Source organism: Dasypus novemcinctus, chromosome 2, assembly GCF_030445035.2.
Source record: "Dasypus novemcinctus isolate mDasNov1 chromosome 2, mDasNov1.1.hap2, whole genome shotgun sequence".
In the NCBI taxonomy this organism is placed as follows: domain Eukaryota; kingdom Metazoa; phylum Chordata; class Mammalia; order Cingulata; family Dasypodidae; genus Dasypus; species Dasypus novemcinctus.
Window position 1 is genome coordinate 171,050,230 of NC_080674.1, and position 22,757 is coordinate 171,072,986.

Consider the following 22,757-nt stretch of genomic DNA (forward strand, 5'->3'; position numbering starts at 1 on the left):
TAAGTACAGCCCATATCTTATATTTGGTGTATTTCCCCCCAGCTAACCTGATTATTAACATGCTGTATTAGTATTATATATTGCTATTGTTCATGAGAAAATGTTCTCATATTTGTTCTGTTTGCCATAGTTCATCTGCCACCACTGGGGTCCCTGTGTTATACAGTCCCATGCTTTGTATAATCCCTTCAATGTGTACACTCCACTTTCATCAGCGTTGTGCTGTCATAGCCCCAGCCATTTTAGAAAGTTTTCATGACTCCAAAAGGAAAAATCCAGTACCCCTTGATACCCCCTGTTGTTGTCCCTTAGAATTGATAACTATTTTGTCATTGCTTCAAAAATATTTCAATATTACTATTAATATCCATAAATTCATTAGTTGTAATTTTCCTGTGTATCACCCTAGCCTTAACACATTGTACAAGAAGAACATTCTTACATTTATATGTCGCAGTGTGGGCTCGCCCGGAGGGCCGCTGCAGGGGCGGTGTGGGCTCGGGCGGAGGGCTGCAACACACGGAGGGGCCTTCTGAGAAGGCGCTCCGGGGCCGGCAAGGTGCAAGGTGCGGAGGACGTGCGGTAGGAAGAAGACTACCGAGGAGACCAGGATCTGTGCGCAAGTCTGATTTATTCAGGAAGTACAGCAGTTAATATAGGGCGAAGACGGGGGAGGGGCAGGGGGCGTGGCCGGGGGGCGGCAGACGGCTGATAGGTTCGTGCAGGGGTGCATCAACTGGTTGCGGGCAGAAGACGGGGTATCCAGGGTTCTCGGCGGCAGCGAGGCGAGGCTGTCATGGCGCGGCGGTGGCCCTCGGGGGAGAGGCGGGGTTAGGCCACCGAGGGGGAAGCGGGTGCAGCTGGGCAGAGGGGCGGGCAGTACGCCCGAACCCCAAGCGGAGGCCTTAACGCCCGTTCCCGCCACCCGGGTCTGACTCGCACCTGCACCTGGAGACGAGCCGACCCTTGCTGTCGCCGCGCTCCCACACGGTGCCACCCTACATTTATACTCTTAGCCAGTCTTCATCCACCACTGAAATCACTCTGTTATTCATTATTCTTTAGCTTCCTTTCAACTAACATTTAGGTCCACAGACTACCCCTTTCAGCAACAATCACATTTATAAATCAGCAGTTAGTTATACTCACTATAATGTATTACCAACAACTGTATTCATCTCCATAGTTTTACAACACACTTTGGTAAAAATTTTACATGTATAAAGTATCCGCTCCCATTCTCAACCCACATTCTACCTCCTAGTAACCTCTGTGAGTTTATTTGTTGTATCTAGTTCATATTAGTGAGACCATACAATATGGTCTTTTTGTGTCATGCTTATTTCACTCAACATAATATCCTCAAGGTTCATCCATGTTGTCATATATATCCCAATTTCATTCCTTCTTACAGCTGAATAGTATTCCATTGTATGTATATTCCACATTTTGTTTGTCCGTTCATCAGTTGTTGGACATTTGGGTTGGGTCCACATTTCAGTGATTTTAATGCTGCTATGAGCATCATTGTGCAAATGTCAGTTCATGCCCTTGTTTCCAGTTCTTCTGAATATATTCCTGGTAACGGAATTGCTGGATTGTATGGCAGTTAGTTCTATATTCAGCTTCTTGAGGTACCACCAAACTGTCTTCCACAGAGGCTGCACTATTCTGCATTCCCACCAAGAGTGAATGAATGTTCCTATTTAGCTAGAAAGCATTTTAATGATGCTAAGAAGTCATTAAAAATGTGTTCTTTAGTTGAAGGGATCATTCACATATTTTTCCTTTGCCTTCAACATCTACCCATGTCTTATACTGATAATGTCAAGTAGTGGCAAAAAGAAAAATTTAGCAGAATAAAGGATTAGAAGTTGGTGTGGGAGGGCTCTTTTAAATAAGTAGACCAGGGACTCATTTGATGGAGAGATGAAATTTGAACACAGACTTGAATGAAGTGAAGGAGTGAATAGTGTAAAAATCTTGAGAAAGGAGAATCAGATAGAGGAAATCTGTTTGCAAAGGGGCTGAGATGGGAATGTATTTGAGGCAGACTAAGAAAGTCATGTTGCTGGAATTCAGTGAATGAGTAGAGTGGTAAGATAAAAACTTCAAGGAAAAAGTCAAATGACAGGTTATGGAAGATCTTGTGGGCCATAGCAAGGATTTGGATTTTATTCAGAGATAGGGAAGCCATTGAAATTTTGCAATAGTAAATAGTGAAGACAAAAGGGAATTAAAGACACTATAAAGGTACATAACCACAAAACTTCATAAATACTCTAAGGCAGAAAAAAAAAAAGAAAAACAAAGAAGACATATCAAATAGAGAAAGAAACAGTGCTATAACATAATACTTAATAAAGTGTAAGATGACAGTCTTGGGACCAAGTATATCAGTCATATCATTAAACATGAATGAGCTTTAACTCCCCTATTAAAGTAAAAAGATTCTCAAATTGGCCCATTAAGCAAAATGCATCTCCATGAAGTGTATGAGACAGCGATAAAAACAGCTATTTAAAAAGGCTAAAAATTAAGGAATGGACAAAGATTAACCAGGAAAATGGAAAGAATAAGAAAGCAGGGATTGGAATGTTTATACTAGACAAAGTAGAATTCAAGCCAGAAGCATTAAATGAGGCAAAATTACGGACAGTTTTTGTAAAGCAAAAAAACAAGCAAAAAACCACATTTCAAAATGAAAATATAACTAAAACTTCTAGCATTCATACACACAAATAATAGCCAATTAGAATATATAATGAATGAAAATACCCTATTTACAATTGCTACGAAAAAGATAAACTTGTCATAAACTTAACAAGAAAAATTCAAAACATATATGAAGAAAACTATAAATACTCCCCAAAAGCCATAAAAGCAAATTTAAACAAGTGGGAAGGCAGCCCTTGTTTTTAGCTAGGAGGTTTCAGCATAGTCAAGATATTATTTTTTCCTAAGTTTATTTAAAAATTTAATGTAACCCCCATAAAAATATTGAAAGCTTTATTAATGAGCCAGTTATACTGGGACTAAAGTTTATATGGAAAAATAAATACACAAGAAAAGATATGAAAACAGTGAGAAGGAAGAACTATGAAGGCACTCTAATACTATAGATATTAATACTATAAATCTCTGAAATTAAAACAGTGTGGTACTATCCAGTGGAATAGAATAGAAAACTATAGAAAGCAAGTACACGATAAGGGTGGCATCTCAAGTCACTGGGGAAAATGAAGTGGAAGGAAGATGGCGGGCATTGACACACTTTTGAGAATACCTTTTTATATTGTTTTGATTTTTACAGGTATGTTAAAGTTCTACATAATCACAAAAGAAAATTAAATCAACAGGATGGGAAGGAAGAAAACTTAAAACTAAATCAAACTGAAAACAAATGAAGTCATCTGTATTTTGAATAAATAACATAATCACACAAAAGGGGAAGGGGAGGAAAAACGAATCCTATTAATATGAACAGAGTATTTGCCTATATATTCTTAGTGTTGAAAAGGGTAGGGATGGTGAACCACAAATCCTAAACTCTTGAAATTTTTAGCGAATTTATTGAGGTATAATTGATGTACAATAAACTGCAGATATTTAAAGTGTATAATTTATATAATTTTGACAAATACATATATGCACACACACTCATGAGACAATCAATATTATCAAGATTATGAACAATAATAATTAAGATAATGAACATATCCGTCACTCTCCAAGTATGTGCCTGCCCCTTTGTAATCCATCCCTCACTCTCTACTGCCCCCATTCCCAGGCCATCAGTGATCGACTTTTTTTTTTTTTTTTTTTTACTATGGATTAGTTTATATTTTTTAGGATTTTATGTAAACGGTATCATATGCTGTATATATTTTTTACCTGTTTCTTTTCTTTCCTTCAGCATAATTATTGTGAGATTCATCCTGTTGTTACATGTGTCAGTAGTTTGCTCCTTTTTATTGCTGAGTGATATTACATTATATGGCTAAACCACCATTTGTTGATCAATAGGTGAATACCTATTGATTAACATTTTGGTTGTTTCCACTTTCAGGTGTGTAGTGATATTTCACTGTGGTTTTAATTTTTCATTTCCCAAATGACTAACAATGTTGTGTAACTTTTTGTGTGCTTATTTGCCATCCATATGTCTTCTTTGGTGAAATAAATATTTGTGGAAATATTTTGTTCTTTTTCTTGCTTGTGCTTTTTAATCTTGTTGTAGGAGCTCTTTATGTAGTCTAGATATGTTCTTTTGTGGGATATATATTTTGCATTTTTATTCTAAGGATTTTTTAATGGGCTTGCTTTTTGTAATGTTATATGCAAAGGATTTCTGAAAATATTTCAGATGTATTACAGGACTGAGCAATTGAGTAACATGTTGCGCTTGCTGGGAGCCAGGTTCTCACTGTGGAACAAATATGGACTGGAGAAAGTAAAGAAAATCCCTGTGGGTATGCTTTGGAATTGGGGTTATTGGTGTGAAAAACTCCTAATTTCAAAAATATGTTTGAGAAGGGCACAGCACCTCTTATATACTTTCTAGCCAGGAGCACATTACCTGAATCTAATCATGAAGAAATATCTGAAAATCTAAAATGAGATGCTTTCCATTAAAAAAAAGGGAGTGGGTGGGGGGATTTGAATTCTTCAAAAATATCAATGTCACAAAGGTAAAGAAATTCTAGAAATGTTCCAGATGAAAGAAAACTAAAATACGTAAAAATTAAAATCCTAGACTGGATGAAATAAGTGCTATCAAGGGCATTATTGGGTCAGCTGACAAAATTAGAATAAGGACAGTAAATTACATAGAAGTATTATATCAATGTTAAATTTACTGAAATTGATATCTGTACTTCAGAAGAACCTTTAATCTTAGGAAGTACACATTGATGCATTTAGGAGTAAAAGGTCATGATGTGTGAAAATTACTCTTAATTCTCAAAAGATTCAGGGGGGAAATGTGTGTGTATGTATTTAAAGAAATGCATATCCAAAAAATCCAAAGCCATACACATATACACACATACATATATGTACATTTATGTAAAGAAATAAATATATAAATATATATGTATATCTATGTGTGTGCAAATGGGGAGGGGGAGAGAGAACAAATGATAAAGCGAATGGGGCAAAACTTCTAGCAACAGAGAAATCTGAATAAACAAAATGTGATTTTGTACTATTCATATTCTTGCAAATTTTCTGTATGTTTGAAATCATTTCCAAATAAAAGGGTTAAAAACTTGTGACACTAAGGAAGAAATGAAGTTTTTATTTTTTTAATTTTTTATTTTTATTTTTTCAAAATCTTTAACATTTAATAGGTTAAGTCCTTTTTTATTTAATCAAATTACTGATATGATTGGGTTTTAGAATATAATTTTTGTATTTACTTTCTATTTGTTCTTTTTTTTCCTCTTTTTTTGTCTTTATTTTTTTAATGTTACATTAAAAAAATATGAGGTTCCCATATACCCCCCACTCCCCTCACCCCACTTTTCCCCCCATAACAACAACCTCCTCCATCATCATGAGACATTCATTGCACTTGGTGAGTACATCTCTGAGCACCGCTGCACCTCATGGTCAATGGTCCACATCATAGCCCACACTCTCCCACAGTCCACCCAGTGGGCCATGGGAGGACATATAATGTCCAGTAACTGTCCCTGCAGCACCACCTGGGACAATTCCAAGTCCTGAAAATGCCCTCACATCTCATCTCTTCCTCCCACTCCCTACCCCCAGCAGCCACCATGGCCACTTTCTCCACACCAATGCCACAAGAAATGAAGTTTTTAGATACCAAGACAAGAGAATTGATGAGTACGGATCCGCAGTAAGTGAAACACCAAATAAAATCTTCAGGCAAAGCAAAAGGAAAATTGAGGTGTAGTTATGCAGATGGAAAAGGCTAATATTCCTGTAAATTTAAATGAATACTCATTGTAAATAACAGTAATAGCAAAGCCTTGTGAGGTTTAAAATATATGTTGAATTAATGTATACAATAGGACAAAAGCTAGGAAGGTGGTAAATTGAATCAAAGTGTTTGAAATTCCTTACACTGTCCAGAAAGTGCTACAAGTACTAATTTACATTCTTTGAATAAGTTAAAAGTTGAAGTTGTAATCTTTAGGATAACCAATAAAATAATAATAAAAGAATGAATAACCTATTACAGAGAGGAAAATGGAATTAAAATACTTGAATGATCTGAAACAAAGCAAGACAGGAGAGGATAAAGAATCACAGAAGAGGTAGAACAGATAGAAAATAAACAGAGGTAGATTTATTTATTTATTTTAAAGATTTATTTTTATTTATTTCTCTCCCCTTCACCCCCTCACTCCCCCTCCCCCCGCCCAGTTGTCTATTCTCTGTGTTCATTCGCTGCGTATTCTTTTGTCCTCTTCTGTTGTCAGCGGCACAGGAATTTGTGTTTCTTTTTGTTGTGTCATCTTGCTGAGTCAGCTCTCCATGTGTGCGGCACCATTCCTGGGCAGGCTGCACTTTCCTTCGTGCTGGGCGGTTCTCCTCACGGGGTGCACTCCTTGCGCGTGGGGCTCCCCTACGCGGGGGACACCCCCCCATATGGCAGGGCACTCCTTGTGTGCATCAGCACTGCACATGGGCCAGCTCCACATGGGTCAAGGAGGCCTGGGATTTGAACCGTGGACCTCCCGTGTTATAGACAGATGCCCTATCCATTTTGCCAAGTCTGCTTCCCCAGAGGTAGATTTAAATCTATGTATGTTAGAATTGCATTGACTATAAGTTGATTTAGAAACCCATTTAAAAGAAAAATATTTTCAGGTTAGTTGAAAAAACAAAACCCAACTACAATATATTCTTCTTACTCTTTAAATGTAAGGAAACAAAATGTTGACTGTAAAAGGAGAGACAATGTACACCATTCAAATATCAACCAAAAGAGAGCTGGCTGAGGTATACCAATATTAAACAAAACAGGTAAGAGAAAGAGTGAGTGCCATTTCATAATGAAAAAAGTATCCACCTGGAAGATTTAACAAACCCTAATTTACATACACTTTAATAACCTGGCCTTAAAATATATAAAGCAAACATTTATAGAACTAAAAGGAGAAAGAAAAATCCTAAACCATTGTGAAGAGATTTTTAACACAGTTTAATCAGTACTTGGTAGAAAAAACAGACAGAAAAACATCGGCAAAGATAAAGAATATGAGAACAGAATGTTTAATCGGTATATGTATATAACTAAATTAGGGTGTGTGTGTGTATATGATCTGTATAGATTATATGTATATATAACTATATCCCACTGAATAGTATACTTTATTTTCAAGGGAACATGGGACATTTACCACATAGATGACATGCTGACTATAAAGCAAGTCTCAACAAATTTCAAAGGGATTAAAATCATACTACACCAATGCTAGATGTTAACAAAATGGTGGTATATGGGAACCATACATTTTATGCATGATTTTTCTGTAAACCCACAACTTCTCTAATAAAAAAGTCATACAGAGCATGTTCTCAGACTGCAGTGGATATAAGCTAAACAAACTAACAGAAAGATAACTAGAAAATACTTGCCTCCAGATTTGGAAACTACTACACCTGTAAGTAACCAATGGGCCAAAGAAGAAATCATAATGAATATCTAGAAACTGTTTTGAACTGAATTTTAATGAAAATATGACATAACATTTGTGGGATGCAGGTAAATATATGCTTAGAGGGTAATTGTGGCCTTGAATGCATATATTAGTAAAGAATAATATCTAAAAGCCAGTTACCTAAGTATTTTCTTGAGAAAATAAGGAAAAAGCAAAAGCAAATGAAACCCAAAGAATGGAAATGGAAAAAAAAAAAAAGAACTTTTTAAAAAGTACAGTAGACAGAAAACAAAAAAGTGTTATTTTGAAGAAACTACTGAAACTGATAATCCCCTGGAAAGGTTAATCAAGGAAAAATATAGAGAAGATAATTCCATAATTCAAATAATTGGTATAAATTACCAATAGTGTAAGGGAATTAAAAGACTATCATCAAAGATTCAACTGATAATTATTGGAGGATATTAGAAGCAACTTTATTTTTTTAAGATTTATTTATTTATTTATTTCTCTCTCCTCCCCCCGCCCCTCCACTCCCCTCTCCGGTTGCTGCGTCTTCTTTGCCTGCTTCTGTTGTTGTCAGCGGCACAGGAATCTGTGGTTTTTTTGTTGTTGTTGTTGCGTCATCTTGTTGTGTCAGTTCTCTGTGTGTGCGGCACCATTCCTGGGCAGGCTGCACTTTCTTTTGCGCTGGGCGGTTCTCCTTACGGGGTGCACTCCTTGCATGTGGGGCTCCCCTACGTGGGGGACACCCCTGCGTGGCACGGCACTCCTTGCGCGCATCAGCGCTGCGCATGGGCCAGCTCCACACAGGCCAAGGAGGCCTGGGGTTTGAACCGTGGACCTCCCATGTGGTAGACGGACACCCTAACCCCTGGGCCAAGTCTGCTGCCATAAACAACTTTATACCAATAAAATAAAAAAAAATTAGATGAAATAGACACATTCCTAGAAAATTAAAACCTACCAACTGACATAAGAATAAATAATCTGAATTGTCCTATTATCTATTAAAGTGATTCAATCATAATTTAAAACATTCCCGCCAAGAAAATTCAGGGCCCATGTGGCTTCACTGATGATTTCTTCCAAAATCTAAAAATAAATAACACTGATCTTATACAAATTGTTCCAGAGACTAGAAAAACAGGAAACATTCTTCAATTTGTTTTATGAGGCCAGCAGAGCCTTGATATCAAAACAAGATGAATACCTTATATGAAATAGAGAGAAAGAGAGAGAAGGAAAGGAGGGAGGGAGGAAGGAAAGAAGGAAGGGACGAAGGAAGATAGTATTAGAGGTTGATCTTTTATGAACACAATAACAATTCTAAACTAAATATTTCTAAGCAAAGCCTAGAAATCTATAACAAGGATGAGAGAGAGATCACTTTATTAAAAAAAGTTTTGGATGTATGTGGGATTCTAGCAAAGGGAAATTGAGTTGGGGATACATTTAATCTGGCTGTAGTGGGATATTTGCAATGGTTTTTGGTCGCCCCCACGTACAGTTGATTGATTGCTAGCTGTTTGAGGTTAGGAATGGCTTCTAGATCTATTTCTAGCACCTACTATGTTGATTCAGGTGACAACACAAAACAAAAGGAAAATCCAATAAAACTCATAATAAAACTGTACATTGATGACAAAGCAGTTAATGAGTGTCACCAAGTCAAAGAGTATTTAAGGTCACTTACTCTGTAACTTGAAGTGTCCTGGAAATTTGCAGTTCATTTTTTAAAAAAGTCTGATAGAGATATTTCCAAATTTGAAAAGTTATGAAGGTAAAGAAACTTTTCTAAACTTAAAAAAAAATAAACAAATTTTGATCATACAAGAAGACTGAATTATCTTTTTATTTTCCTTATAGAAAGTGACAATATAATACATAAGTGTTGTAATATGAAGAAGCAATTCAAGAGTATGCAACTAAAAAAGTGTAGGAATAGAATATTGTAGAGGTGTGGCAGGCAGTGAACTCTTAAGATTTTTTTCTCGTTTTTTCTCTTGGTTTGGTGATATTTGGAGTTCTTTTTCAGTTTTGAAATTTTGTAATTTGCTCTGATTTATTTTCACACTTTCAATACTTATTCATTCTTAAACCTAATTTTGTGTTTATAATTTATTTTTTCTCTCAAGTAGGGTCCCCCAAATTGAATAAAGTTTTAAGTGGAACAAAACCTGGATCTGTTTATCCCACTAGAATGGCTAATATTAAATGTTAAAATGGATAAAATGTTGTGTAGTAAGGATGTGGAACAACTCTCACGCAATGCCTGAAGGGAATGTAAATGAGAATGGCCATTTTGGAAAACTATTTAGCAGGATATAGTAAAGCTGAAACATATGGTCTTACTTAGTAATTCTACTGTTTAATATATATCCAAACAGAATTACATGTATGTTGTGCTAAAAGATATGTTCAAAACTGTTCATAAGACATTATTCATAATAGCCCCTAATTGGAAAATACCCACATTTCTATAAACACATTCCAGAACACGTAAATAAAATGTGGTATATTCACTCAATAGAAAGCCAAACAAATGAAAATAAACAAATGGCCAATGCATATAATAAATAGCACAAGTAAGTGTCATAGAGCAGAGTTCCCCAAACTTTCTCAGTTGCCTTACTGTCTCAGGTATACTTTCAAAAAAAAAATACCTTTTTATGCCCAAAGAAATACCTAACAGTTCTAATTAGCAAGTAGCTAGATCCCAACAACTTAATAAAGATTTGTGTCATAACTTTTCAGCCATCTAAAAAATAATATACATAAATTGAAAGAAAATAGTACTATTTAAATTTCATTTAAAAATAAAAACAATAACTTACTAATGAATATGTGCACCTGATGGGTCCAGAACAACTTCTCAAATCTGGGTATCAGATTGGATACCACCCCCTTTATTTTCTGTTCCACACTGCTTTTTTGCAAGAACTTGCTTTTAATGATAGCCACCCTCAAAAAACCCAGTGTTGCAAAAAGATGGCACCATCAAAAAGAATGTAGTACAATCTAATGTTGAAACTGAACTACCAGGAGGTATTTAGTTTGTTCAACCTTGGACAGATGTTTCTCTAAAAATGTAAAATATCCTTCAGTGCCTCTGTGAGCTCATTGCCCTGGGATCTTTTGGTACACAGTTTGGGAACCACATTTGTAGATATTACATTGAGCAGTAAAACCAGACACAAATGAGCATACCAGTGTGATTTAATTTATGTATGATTTCAAGAACAGGATAATTACATGCTTGGTGTTAACTGGGATTGTGGTTATGTTTGGTGAAGAGGGAGAGGATATGATGGGAAAAGCATGCACCACAGTCTTCTGGGAAGCTGGTAATGTGTTTTTTGCTCAAGTGGTGGTTACATGGGAGTGTTTCCTTGTTATAATTCAACAAGCTTTAGACACCAGATTAGTCCATTTGGTTGGTGTGTGTCTAACATATATATAAACAGACAGGCATGTTATTAAAATGAGAGCATTCTAAACAAAAACATATATAAATATTTCACCTTGGTCATGAAGCCCCCCTCTGAAACCCAAGACAAATTAAACACTTCTCCCTTTGTCTTCCTTCAGAGCATTATCCATTATTCTATAATTATTTAGATTTGATTATTAGGGCTGGAAAAGACCAATCCCATTATTTTACAAATGGGGAAACTGACAGTACTGAGCTCTTTATCATCAAGCTAGTTTGCCAAGCTAGTGGTCTTTACACTACAATGCCATCTGTGTTCCTTAAATTACCAAGTGAGGGTCAAGGAAAATCAATATTAGTATTGTCATTATTACTAATACTAGCAACCATAGTTACTATTAACATGTATTCAGTCCTTATTGGGTAGAATCACACAACCTGCCATTTTACAGGTCAAAATCATGAACTATTTGTGTTTCCACACAGTTCAATTTATACAAAATGTCAAAAACAATGCTAGGTGCTTTTAAGCCTTAGAGGAGAGGCATTTGGAGCCAGGTTACTTGGGTCCCATTTTGGCTCAGCCACTTCCTGCCATACAATGTTTAGCAAGTTAGTTAAGTTCCCTGTGGGGTAAGTTTTCATATCTGTAACAGCTAGATTATAATACTACCAGACTCAAAGATTTATTCAGGTTTAAATGATCCTACAAATGTAAAGCCCTTGGAATAACATCTGATAGATAGTAAGAGATAGTGAATATTAGCTGTTCTGGTTATTACCAACATAATCTCCATCATTAATTCACAGAACAGTCCTGTGTGGTAGGAACACTTTAATCTCATTTTATAGATGAGGAAACTGGAACTCACATAGATAGTGACTTCCACATTGGCTGTCTGACTTCAAACACATTCCCGGCATCTCTCAGTCTTTCAGCTAGGTACTGCTTAGTTGAATCGAATGGTGTTTCATCAGAACTGCCAATATTTGAGGGAATTTAACTTCTGGGGCTCTTTAATAGTAAGTTATATAAAGGATAGTGCAAGCTAAATTTTTTCCCTAATGAAGGGTAGCTACTTTCACCATTTTTTCTTGTTTTAGGTCTCCAAATTGACCAAAAAAAAAAAAAAAAGCTACAAGTAATAAAGACACTGATGATGATAACAGCTGATTTTACAACAATGTTATCTGCTAGTGACCCCTAATGTATGACTTTCACCATCCAAAGGGCCCCAAACACGATTCAGCCCCAGCCCCTAGAATGCTGAGAAGGGAAATCTCCATATGACACCTGCTAACTGCAACCCACACTGTTAAACTTGGTCAGTGTTTTGTAGAAGACAAAAGAAAAATTGTCTTCTCTTTTTCTTCCTAAACAGAATAAGCAGTCAAGAAATTCCCTTGAGAAGCAACAAGATCTGATTGAATTTTTCAGAATTTTCTGTTCTATCAAGTTCGCTTGACAGCAAAGGACAAACTGCCTTTCAAATGCTATAAGCTAACACATCAGCAATTCAGAAGGAAAAACCAGGGTTATTCAATAGGAACGAGTCTCTCTGAATATATTTATACTAACCCATGGAAACTATTGTCCTCAGAAACCTTTTTAACAATCTATTTTTCTAGTCTCAGTATTGCTTTAAGTTTGACAGATGATAATAAACTACAATGAAATTACCTTTGAGCTCCGAAATGTACATCAGCTCCCACATTTCTCCTCACTTAATTTTTTTTTTTCCAACACAGTTCATCCACTTTCAAAATTTTTTCCAAGCATTCAAGTTTTATGTTTGGGAATAGAGCTAAATTGTACTTATGTAAAGGTAGAGAATACAGAATTTGTTTTTTATAAACAGATATAAGGAACTGGAAGGGTCCTTTGAGATATCAGTCCCCTTTACCTTCTTGAAAATGAGGAATCTGAACATCAGACAGAATGCTTTGCCATAGTCCACAAAGCAAACTGGCTTCAAAATAAGTGAATAATAATATAAGATAACAGGCACCATATACTGCGAATTGTAGCAAGCATTTTCCATACATAAGTTATCATACTTTTTCTATGATATCAATATATCATTCCCATCTGAAAGATGAGAAAATTGAGGCTAAGAAAATAGCATAGCTAGCTGGCGCAAGGAGTGCCGTGCCACGCAGGGCCACCCCCACATAGGGGTGCCCCATGCACAAGGAGTGAGCCCTGCAAGAAGAGCCGCCCTGCATGAAAAAAGCACAGCCTGCCCAGGAATGGCGCTGCATACACGCAGAGCTGACGCAGCAAGCTGACGCAACAAAAAGAGAAGCAGTTTCTGGTACCACCTAATAATGGAAGCAGACGCAGAAGAACACACAGCAAATGGACACAGGGAGTAGACAATAGGTGGGGGGGGGGGGGGAGCATAGAGAAATAAATCTTAAAAAAAAAAAGCATAGCTAATTAATGACACAAATGGAATGAGTTATTTAATTCCATGAAGTATGTATGCTGATATAACTGGGCTCCCTCCACTAGACCAGTGTTTCTCTAAATGCACTCACCTCCACACCAATGAAACAGCTTTTTACTATATTCACATACTAACTGTTTTTTTTTTTTTTGCTTACAGTTTCTTTAAATTGATGAATGTAAACATTTACAAAGGAACTTTTTAATCAGAATTTAATGGAAATAGGTGTAATGTGCCATACATTGAAGGTAGCCATAAGAATAAAAAAAGAAATCAACACCTCACTAAATTCTAGCTAGATCCTGCTGCCTCCTGAAGGCAGTGAATTTGCATACTACTTTCACTGTTTAAAAGGAAGATTAGTAATGGTTAGAGAAATATTAAAGGCCTACTAACACCCGAGACTTAAGGATTACAAGAGAATTAATGAATGGAAAGTGTTCACTGTGTGATTCAGCTATTTGATACCACCTCTGAATGTAACCTGAAGTAATTTTTATGCAGCCTAAGATTATTCTGAGTGTCCTGGTATTTATCCCTTACTTTGAGAAACACTGCATACATAAAACAGCTGGGCACGTTCTCCAAATTATGGTGCTCTAACTCCAGTGAGTACTGGAATCACTGGGGAGCTTGTTAAAGACCCAGATTTCTGATTTCCTCCAGAGCTTGTCTGGGGTAGGGCAGAGAATTTGCATTTCCAAAAAGTTCCTGAACCATGCTGATGTCCCAGGCCTAGGAGCCACATTTTGAGAACTACTGCTCTAGATCGTACTTGGGGAATAGGAGGTAGAGAACATATTGCAGCACGTGTGCCAAAATTTCACCATCACGCTTACTAGTGATTGCAGGGCTATGGAATTTTCATTTAGTCAAGCAGATGAGGCAAAGAAGCACCCAATGAATCCTTGTGTTCCAGAATCGTTTCTCAGTCTAGTACATTCCTATTTATCCTACATCACACCAAAGCAGCCTATGAAAACCTTGGCTAAGGGAAAAAAGTTTCTTCTTCCAAATAATATAGGTTGTTTGCAGGCTGCTAAATTATCTGCAAGGCTTCCTGCATTGGCAACAGACGCCAGTAATCACTAATACTGAAAGCAGAAAATGAGATTCTCCTTCCTTCCTGCAGACATTAAGATATCTAAAATGTTTTTTTAAATGTCATGACAGTTAACATGCCTTTTCATCTAGGTCCAATTAATAGTAATGACTAATAATTATTAGACCTTCTGGGAGGTAGTTATTGCATTGTACTAGGTTATTACACACATACACACACAGATGCTTACACATTCTTTAAACATTAGGATTTAAGGGACTCAGAAGTTTGCTCAAGGTCACACAATTATTAAGAAATAGAATTGGTATTCAAATCCAAGTTTGATTCCAAAATCCTTGATTTTTCTGTCATACCACTGCTACTGCTACTACCCAATTTATTTCATTTCTTAATAACAAAAAAGAGACACAGAGAAGAGACAATATAAGACACAGCAAACTAGGAAGCTGAGGTGGAGCAAGAGAATGATCACCTCTGTCCTGCTTGAGAAGGTCCCGGGATGGGTTCCCAGAGCTGCCTAATGAGAATACAACAGACACAGAAGAACACACAGACATACTGCAAAAGGACACAGAGAGCAGACAACAGAGTGGGGGAGGAGGGAGAAATAAGGAAAAATAAGTATACTTCACAGAGAACTAAAAGGTGAGAAGGAGAAAGGGCTCGAGAGGCTTCAACTTTTTTACAAGAAAAGATTTTAAAACAATATCACCAGAAAAGGAGAAATAAGTGGCATTTAAGCAGCAATGAGGACAGAGGCCCCTAAGTCCAAACCAGGAATCAAGAATTTCTGAGTAAGTTTTGGTTTTGGGAGAATGGAAATGTGAACAGAAGCAGTCTTACAAATCCAACCAGTTTTAGTTTACTCTTGCATCAAGAATGATACTTTTATTCCCTTCTGAGATGGCAGGGATCACTTGGAGAACAAGTGAGGTAGAAGAATTGACACTGGTTTGAAAGCCATGGGCCTTGACTTTTGGTCTTTGTTCTGTCTCAGTAACTTGGGCTTCATTTCTCTGTGTTCCAGATTCACTATCTGGAAATGAGGCAGCTGGACTAAGCTCCCTTTCTAGCTCACCTTTGAGAATGTAGGTTTGCATCTGGATTTATGAGCACCATATGTCTCAAAAGATAACACCCATCTTTTAGCATACAGGAAATTTGGTTTATTGCAAACTGGCATGTAGGGTTTCAACCTTCATTTTCTCAAGAGCTTATTAATCTGTCCATATGGGAGGTTACCCTGCTACATTCTTTGGGAAATACATGGTGACATACCTCAGGCGAGATCCTGAACCCTACAAGGCAACAATACATTTGACTTAAATATGTATAAGTGGAGGTTTTAGAGAGTAATTCTCTGATAAAATTTTAAAAAGTCATCAATGGCAATGAAATGACATATTCAGTAGGTGTTATTAACAGTAATTAGAGTAACATCTAAAAAGAAAATAACATCTGTGATTTGCTTGATTAATGGCTTAATGTAACAGGGCATCTGTTAACAGAATAACACTCCTCGTACTCGACTCCACAGTTTGTAAGATCTGGAAACAGAGAAGTGGCTGTTCAAGAAGAAAGGGGCAAGGTGCCAGACTGGCTATTAGAGGTCAAGCTCCTCCCCAGGGGTTTTGAATTCTCCCCTGGCTACCCTGAATGGAATTATATAGCAAATTCAGTAGACAAATGAGTTCCACCAGGTCCATGAACTTCTGCAGCCTAAACTAGCTGCTCAGACTGGTTTTAAATTTTTTTTTTTTTTTTTAACTTCTCACTTTGAGGTTGGGAATGTTGTTTCCCCAGCCCTAATCAGCACACCAAAGTAGGTTTTTACTAAATTGTGTTAACTGTGGACCTAACTGCATACATGGAGCTTTTTCTGGGGAGTAGCCATTAGTCAGGGAGTAAACCCATTTTTTTTTTTTAAGCACTAGTATTCTCCTTTCAATTTAAAGGAAAACTCATGTTTCCACCTGTAGGTGAAAATCACTGCAATATGCCCCTTTCAACTTTATCTAGATGAGATTGGGAAGCCATGTAATTATTTCACTCTCTTCCTCAAAGCTGTAGCAGCTTTGTGCTTTGAGAACAAGGCACTACTAACTCGATCTGCTTCCTCAGGCTGCAATGGATGAACAGAGGGTATATTATTTATCTTAAAAGGTATTCAGGTACATTCTGACTGCAAGCTCTGCTGCATAAGGAGGTAGCAGTCACCATTAACTTATCGTAATGAAATCAACTGAAGAAAAATATAACATTCTGTTAGAAAAGAAATGGATCTTGCACCCAGCAAGCCAAATGAAATTTCAGACGCATATAAAGGAAAGTAGTTATGTCTTGGGCGGGATTCAAAACTTAGAATCTATGATCATGGGAAGTGATCATTCCCCCATTAGATGGGAAGGGCGATGTTGCTTTACTTACCCCAGCACAGCTGCCGTCCCTACTGAGCAGGCTCCATTAGAAGCTACGGAAGGCAGCGCTTGAAAGGGCAACGTTTCTCTTGTACAGCTCGGCTAAAAGAAATCATTTCTCTTCCCTTTGGCATTTTTCATTTCTCTGATTATATCTGATGATGCCGAAGTACAGCCTTAACCTAATACTCCTTTGTAAACTCAGAGAAGATGGACCGGAAGAAACAACTGTGGCCAATAAAGGAAAGGGGGCGGGGGGGGGGGGGAGGGGGGGAAGCCACCATACTAGGACCACGGGCCAAGGAGAAGAATGGCAAGCCTGTGAGCGCGGGTCGACGTCAAACACTGCAGGCAGTGTTCTCATGTTGTCGGTCCGCTTACACAGCCCCATCACCGTTAGACTTGGTTCTTGTATAAATATTGCCTTCTGTGAATCAACGAGTTAGAAATATCAAAATTCATAAGCAATTTTATTCTCTGTACATGGCACAAAAATGACTTTGTCCATTTACCTTTTGTAATGCCTTTACTTAGGACAATTATAACCCTGTAACTCTCTTTGGGGGCCTGGAATATAATTCAACTACCAGGCTCCCAGGGCACTTAAGAAAGAGAGAGATGGCTCTCGCTGCAGTGACTTTTATATATGTGCTGGTGATTACTTTGCCCTCAAAGTTTCAGAAGTCTGATTTTGCAGTAGTCATAGATCTTGTTGATTACTGTCTGATAATACAAAATAAGGAAATTGGGATGAACATATCATACTTACTGATTATGTGAATGTCTCAAACATACAGGAAATCAGAATTATTTATGGACTTAATACTTCAATTCATACACTAAAAGAAAATTTTCATGTATAATCCTTTCACTGAGTTGCCTGTAACTCAGCTAATTGGAGCAAATGTCGTGAGCCAGATTGTCTTATTGATGAACAGCTATTGGTGGGTCCATAAATGAAAAGAAGGTAGAACAAGCAACAAGACTATTTTGAGGGTAGCAAAAGGAAAGTATTATCAAGCTTGGGAATAAAAGGATGTGGAAAGAAATGCATATATACCATACAGTTCATGAAAATCCTTACATAAATCCTCGGTTGGTGGCTAATGCAATTATGAACTTTCTATGTACTGATGAATCTTATCAAACTACTAAGAAACATGGACATTTGGAACTTTTTGAAAGAGAGGAACTATCCACCAGATCAGAAATCTGATAGTGGAGCTGTCAGATAAAAGCTAGGGATTTTTATTATTACTTTTTTAATGTTATTTTTCCCTCTTCCCCCCCTGCTGTTTTTTGCTGTCTGTGTCCATTTGTTGTGTGATCTTTTGTATATATTTCTCTTTTTGTCTACTCTTCATTTTTCTCCTCTAGGATTCACAGGGATTCAATCCTGGAGAACTCTGATGTGGAGAGGTCATTTGTACCACCTCAGTCCCTGGTTTCTGTTGCACATCGCCTTGACTCTCCCCTTTGTCTCTCTTTTGTTGCATCATCAGCTTACGGCGTGACTCACTCGCTTGCCGTGCAGGCATTCATCATGCCGTGCAGGCACTGGATCGCCGCATGGGCATGCTTTTTTTATTTTTTACCAGGAGGCTCCAGGGATTGAAACTGGGTCCTCCCATATGGCAGGCGGAAGCCCAATCACTTGAGCCATATCCGCTTCCCAAGAATTTTTAAAAACAGGTTTGTTTTTTTCTTTTAAATTAGAGACCTTTAGGTTAAAAGAAACACTATGTAAAATATACAGCATTCTCATATACTGCTCTATTGTTGACACTTTGCATTAGTGTGGTACCTTTGTTAAAACTGATGAAAGAGCCTTAATATAGTATCATTAATTACAGTTCATAGTTTATGTTTGGTGTATTCCATATACTACTCTATTATTAATACCTTATATTAGTGTAGTATATTTGTTATAATTCATGAAAGAACTTTCTAGTACTTGTACTATTAACTATAGCCCATCATCTATAATAGGATTCACTGTATTATACAGACCTATGGTTTAGCTTTTAATTTTTATTCTAGTAACATATATGACCTAAAAGTTTTCCTTAAACTATATTCATGTAAATAAATCAATGCTGTTAATTACACACAATAATGTGCTACCAAAACCCCCATCCATTTCCAAACCTTTATTATCAATCAAAATGGAAATTCTGTACAAATTAAGCATCGTCTCTCCATTCTCAAACCCCAATCTATCCTCCTGTGATCCATATTCTAGATTCTAACTCTAGGAGTTTGCTTATTCTAAGTAGTTCATGTCGGTGAGATCATACTATATCTGCCCTTTTCTGTCTGGTTTATTTCACTCAGCAAAATGTCCTCAAGGTTGATCCATGTTGCTGCATGTATCAGGACTTTATTCCTTCTTACCGCTTAATAATATTCCATTTTCTGTTTAGGCCATGTATTTTTAAAATCCATTAATTGGTTGAGGGACACTTAAGTTACTTCCATCTTTTCACAATTGTGAATTTTCACAATTTTCACAAATGTGCTATGAATATCAGTGTGCATATGTCTATTTGAGTCCCTGCTTTCAATTCTTTTGGATATATACCTAATAGTGGGATTGCCTGGTCATATGGCAATTCTCTATTTAGCTTCCTGAAGAATTGTCAAACTATCTTGCACAGCAGCTGCACCATTTTGCATGCCCACCAGCAGTGACTGAGTGTTCCTGTTTCTCCACGTCCTCTCCCAACACTTGTACTTTTATGGGTTTTTAAAAAATAGTTGCCATTCCAGTGAGTGTGAAATGATACCTCATTGTGGTTTTGATTTGCATTTCCCTAATAGCTACTGATGTTGAACATCTTCCGTGTTCTTTTTGGTTGTTTGTATATCATCTTTGGAGAAATATCTATGCAAGTCTTTTGCCCATTTTTAATTGGGTTGTTTGTCTTTTTATTGTTCAGTTGTATGATTTCTTTACATATTCTGGATATTAAATGCTTATTGGGTGTGTGTTTTCCAAGTATTTTCTCCCAGACTCGTCCCATGTAATGTGTTTAAAGTCAGAAAATGTTAGTCCTCTACTTCATTCTTCTTTTTCAAGATGTTTTTAGCTATTTAGGGTTCCTTACCTTTTCAAATATATTTTATGATTGACTTTTCCATTTCTGCAAAGTTAGGCTGTTGGAATTTTGGTTGGGGTTGCATTGAATCTGTAAATCACTTTGGGTAGAATTCACAGCTTAATGATATTTAGTTTTCCAATCCATGAGTACGGACTGCCCTTTCATTTATTTAGCACTTCTTTGATTTCTTTTAGCAATTTGCAGTTTTCAGTGTACAAGTTCTTTACATCCTTAGTTAAATTTATTTCTAGATATTTGATGCTTTTAAGTTGTCATCATAGATGGAATTTAAAAAATTCCTACTCAGATTGCTCATTATTATTGTGTAGAAACTACTGATATTTTGTGTTGATCTTGCACCCAGGCAAATTTGCTTAATTTGTTTATTAACTGTAGTAGCTTTGCTGTAGATTTTTTTTGGGACTTTCTATATATAGGATCATGTCATCAGCAAAGAGCAAAAGTTTCACTTCTTCCTTTCCAATTTTTATGCCTTTTATTTATTTTTCATGCCTAACTGCTCTGGCTAGAATTTCCAGTACAATGTTGAATAACAATGGTGACAATGGAAATCCCTGTGTTTTTCCAGAGCTTAGAGGGAAAACTTTCAATCCTTCATCACTGATTATGATGTTAGCTCTGAGTTTTTCACTATGACCTTTATCATGTTTGGAAGTTTTCTTCCGTTCCTAGTTTTCTAAGTGTTTTCATCAGGAAAGTATGATGGATTTTAACAAATGCCATTTCTGCATTAATTGAGATGATCATGTGTTTTTTTAAACTTCCTTTTCTTTACATCATGTATTACTTTAATTGATTATTCTTATGTTGAACCATGCTTGCACACCTGGGATAAAACCTACTTGATCATGGTGTATAATTCTTTAAAGTGCTATATTAGTCAGCCAAAGGGGTGCTGATGAAAAATACCAGAAATCTGTTGGCTTTTATAAAAGGGTATTTAATTGGGGTAGAAGTTTACAGTTACCAGGTCATAAAGTATAAGTTACTTCCCTCACCAAAGTCTGTTGTTACATGTTGGAGCAAGAGGGCTGCTGATTTCTGTAAGGTTTCAGCCTCCCTCTTCCTCTTAAGGTTCTGTGGTCTCAGCTTCTTCCAATATCAGCTGTGGGCTGGGCTAAGTCTCATCTCTCTTCGAGCCTCACTTCTCTCTGGGCTCAACTGCTCTGCCTTCTCCACAAAGCCAGCTGTAAACTGTTAGGAGAATAGCTAGTCTCTCTTTCCAGGGCCTCTGCCATGTCTAATGGAGCCTTCTTTCTTTCCTCACGTATCTGCTTCTCTGTGTATTTAATTCCCGGGGCTCTAGCATTAAAACTCCATTCTCTCTTCTCTGCGGTGCAGTTTTTCTGTGAGTCCCCACCCACCAAGGGGGTGGAGACTCAACATCCTACTCATGTGGCCCAATGAAAGCCTTCATCATTATTTTATCAAGTAAAAGTGAAGGCTCTGAATCCAATATAATCTAATATGCCCAGGAACAGACCATTTACAAATAATCCAGTATCTATTTTTGGAATTTATAAACAATATCAAATTGCTATAAATGCTGTTGGATTAGATTTGCAAGCATCTTGTTGAGGATTTTTACTTCTGTATTCATAAGATAAATTGGCCTGTAATTTTCTTTTGTTGTAGTATCTTTATCCGGCTTTGGTATTAGGGTGATGTTGGCATCATAGAATGAGTTGGGTAATGTTCCCTCCTCTTCAATTTTTGGAAGAGTTTGAGCATGATTGTAATTAATTCTTCTTGGAATCGTTGATAGAATTCACCTGTGAAGTGATCTGGTCCTAGGCTTTTTTGTTGGGAGGTTTTTTATGACTGATTCAATTTTTTTGCTTGTAATTGGTCTGTTGAGGTATTCTATTTCTTGTAGAGTCAGTGTTGTGTGTTTTTAGGACTCTGTTCACTTCATCTAGGTTGTCTAATTTGTTGGCACACAGTTTCTCATAACATCCTCTTATGATCCTTTTTATATCTGTGTGGTCAGTAGTAATGTTTCCGCTTTTCTGATTTTACTTGTTTGCATCTTCTCTCTTTTTTCTTTATCAGTCTAGCTAAAAGTTTGTCTCAAACATTTTTCTAAGAGTATTCAACCAGCTTCCCAAAGTCCTTGACTTTTATACATTTAAGGATAACTTGACTTATGAAATGAGGACCAATTTTTGATTGTTGGATATGGATTTGGGTTACTGGATATTGGCTAACTGGATTATGTTTATCCAAGTTTAAGAAGTGTAGAAATGTTAGGAAAAATATTAAAATCCTAGTGAATTGGTAAAAACAACTATATATTTAAACATACCTAATTTATAGTATTAGGGAGTAACTAGTAGATGCCATATTATGTAGTCTTCTGCCAATATTTTGGATAAATTTGACTATTTAATTATATATGTGGAAAATGAGAAATTAAAATATTAGAATCCAAATGATAAGTAATGAGTAAATGAAAAAGAAAGAAAAAGAAATCGTTGAACACCTAAAAAAGGAAAGTGGGTAGAATTTAAAGAAATTTGAATGATGTTATGGATTGAGGCAATCAATGATTCACATCTTTTAAAGGGATAAAGAAGACATTTTAAAAAAGAAGGTGATTAAATTCTTCAAACAAACTGAATAATAGAAAATTTGT

The 22,757-nt window shown here is 36.6% G+C and overlaps 1 protein-coding gene across 2 annotated transcripts in view; it reads right to left on the reverse strand.

The window, feature by feature from the left end:
* Nucleotides 1-17,253, reverse strand: part of ATP10B (ATPase phospholipid transporting 10B (putative)) — a 259,276-nt gene extending 242,023 nt beyond the window's left edge. The window contains exon 1 of one of the 2 annotated variants that reach the window (XM_058281733.2): nt 17,011-17,253. The gene's annotated coding sequence lies outside the window, so the exon portion shown is untranslated. The remainder of the gene's footprint in view (nt 1-17,010) is intronic. The other variant, XM_058281736.1, reaches the window with a different exon arrangement.
* Between the last annotated feature and the right edge of the window lie 5,504 nt (nt 17,254-22,757).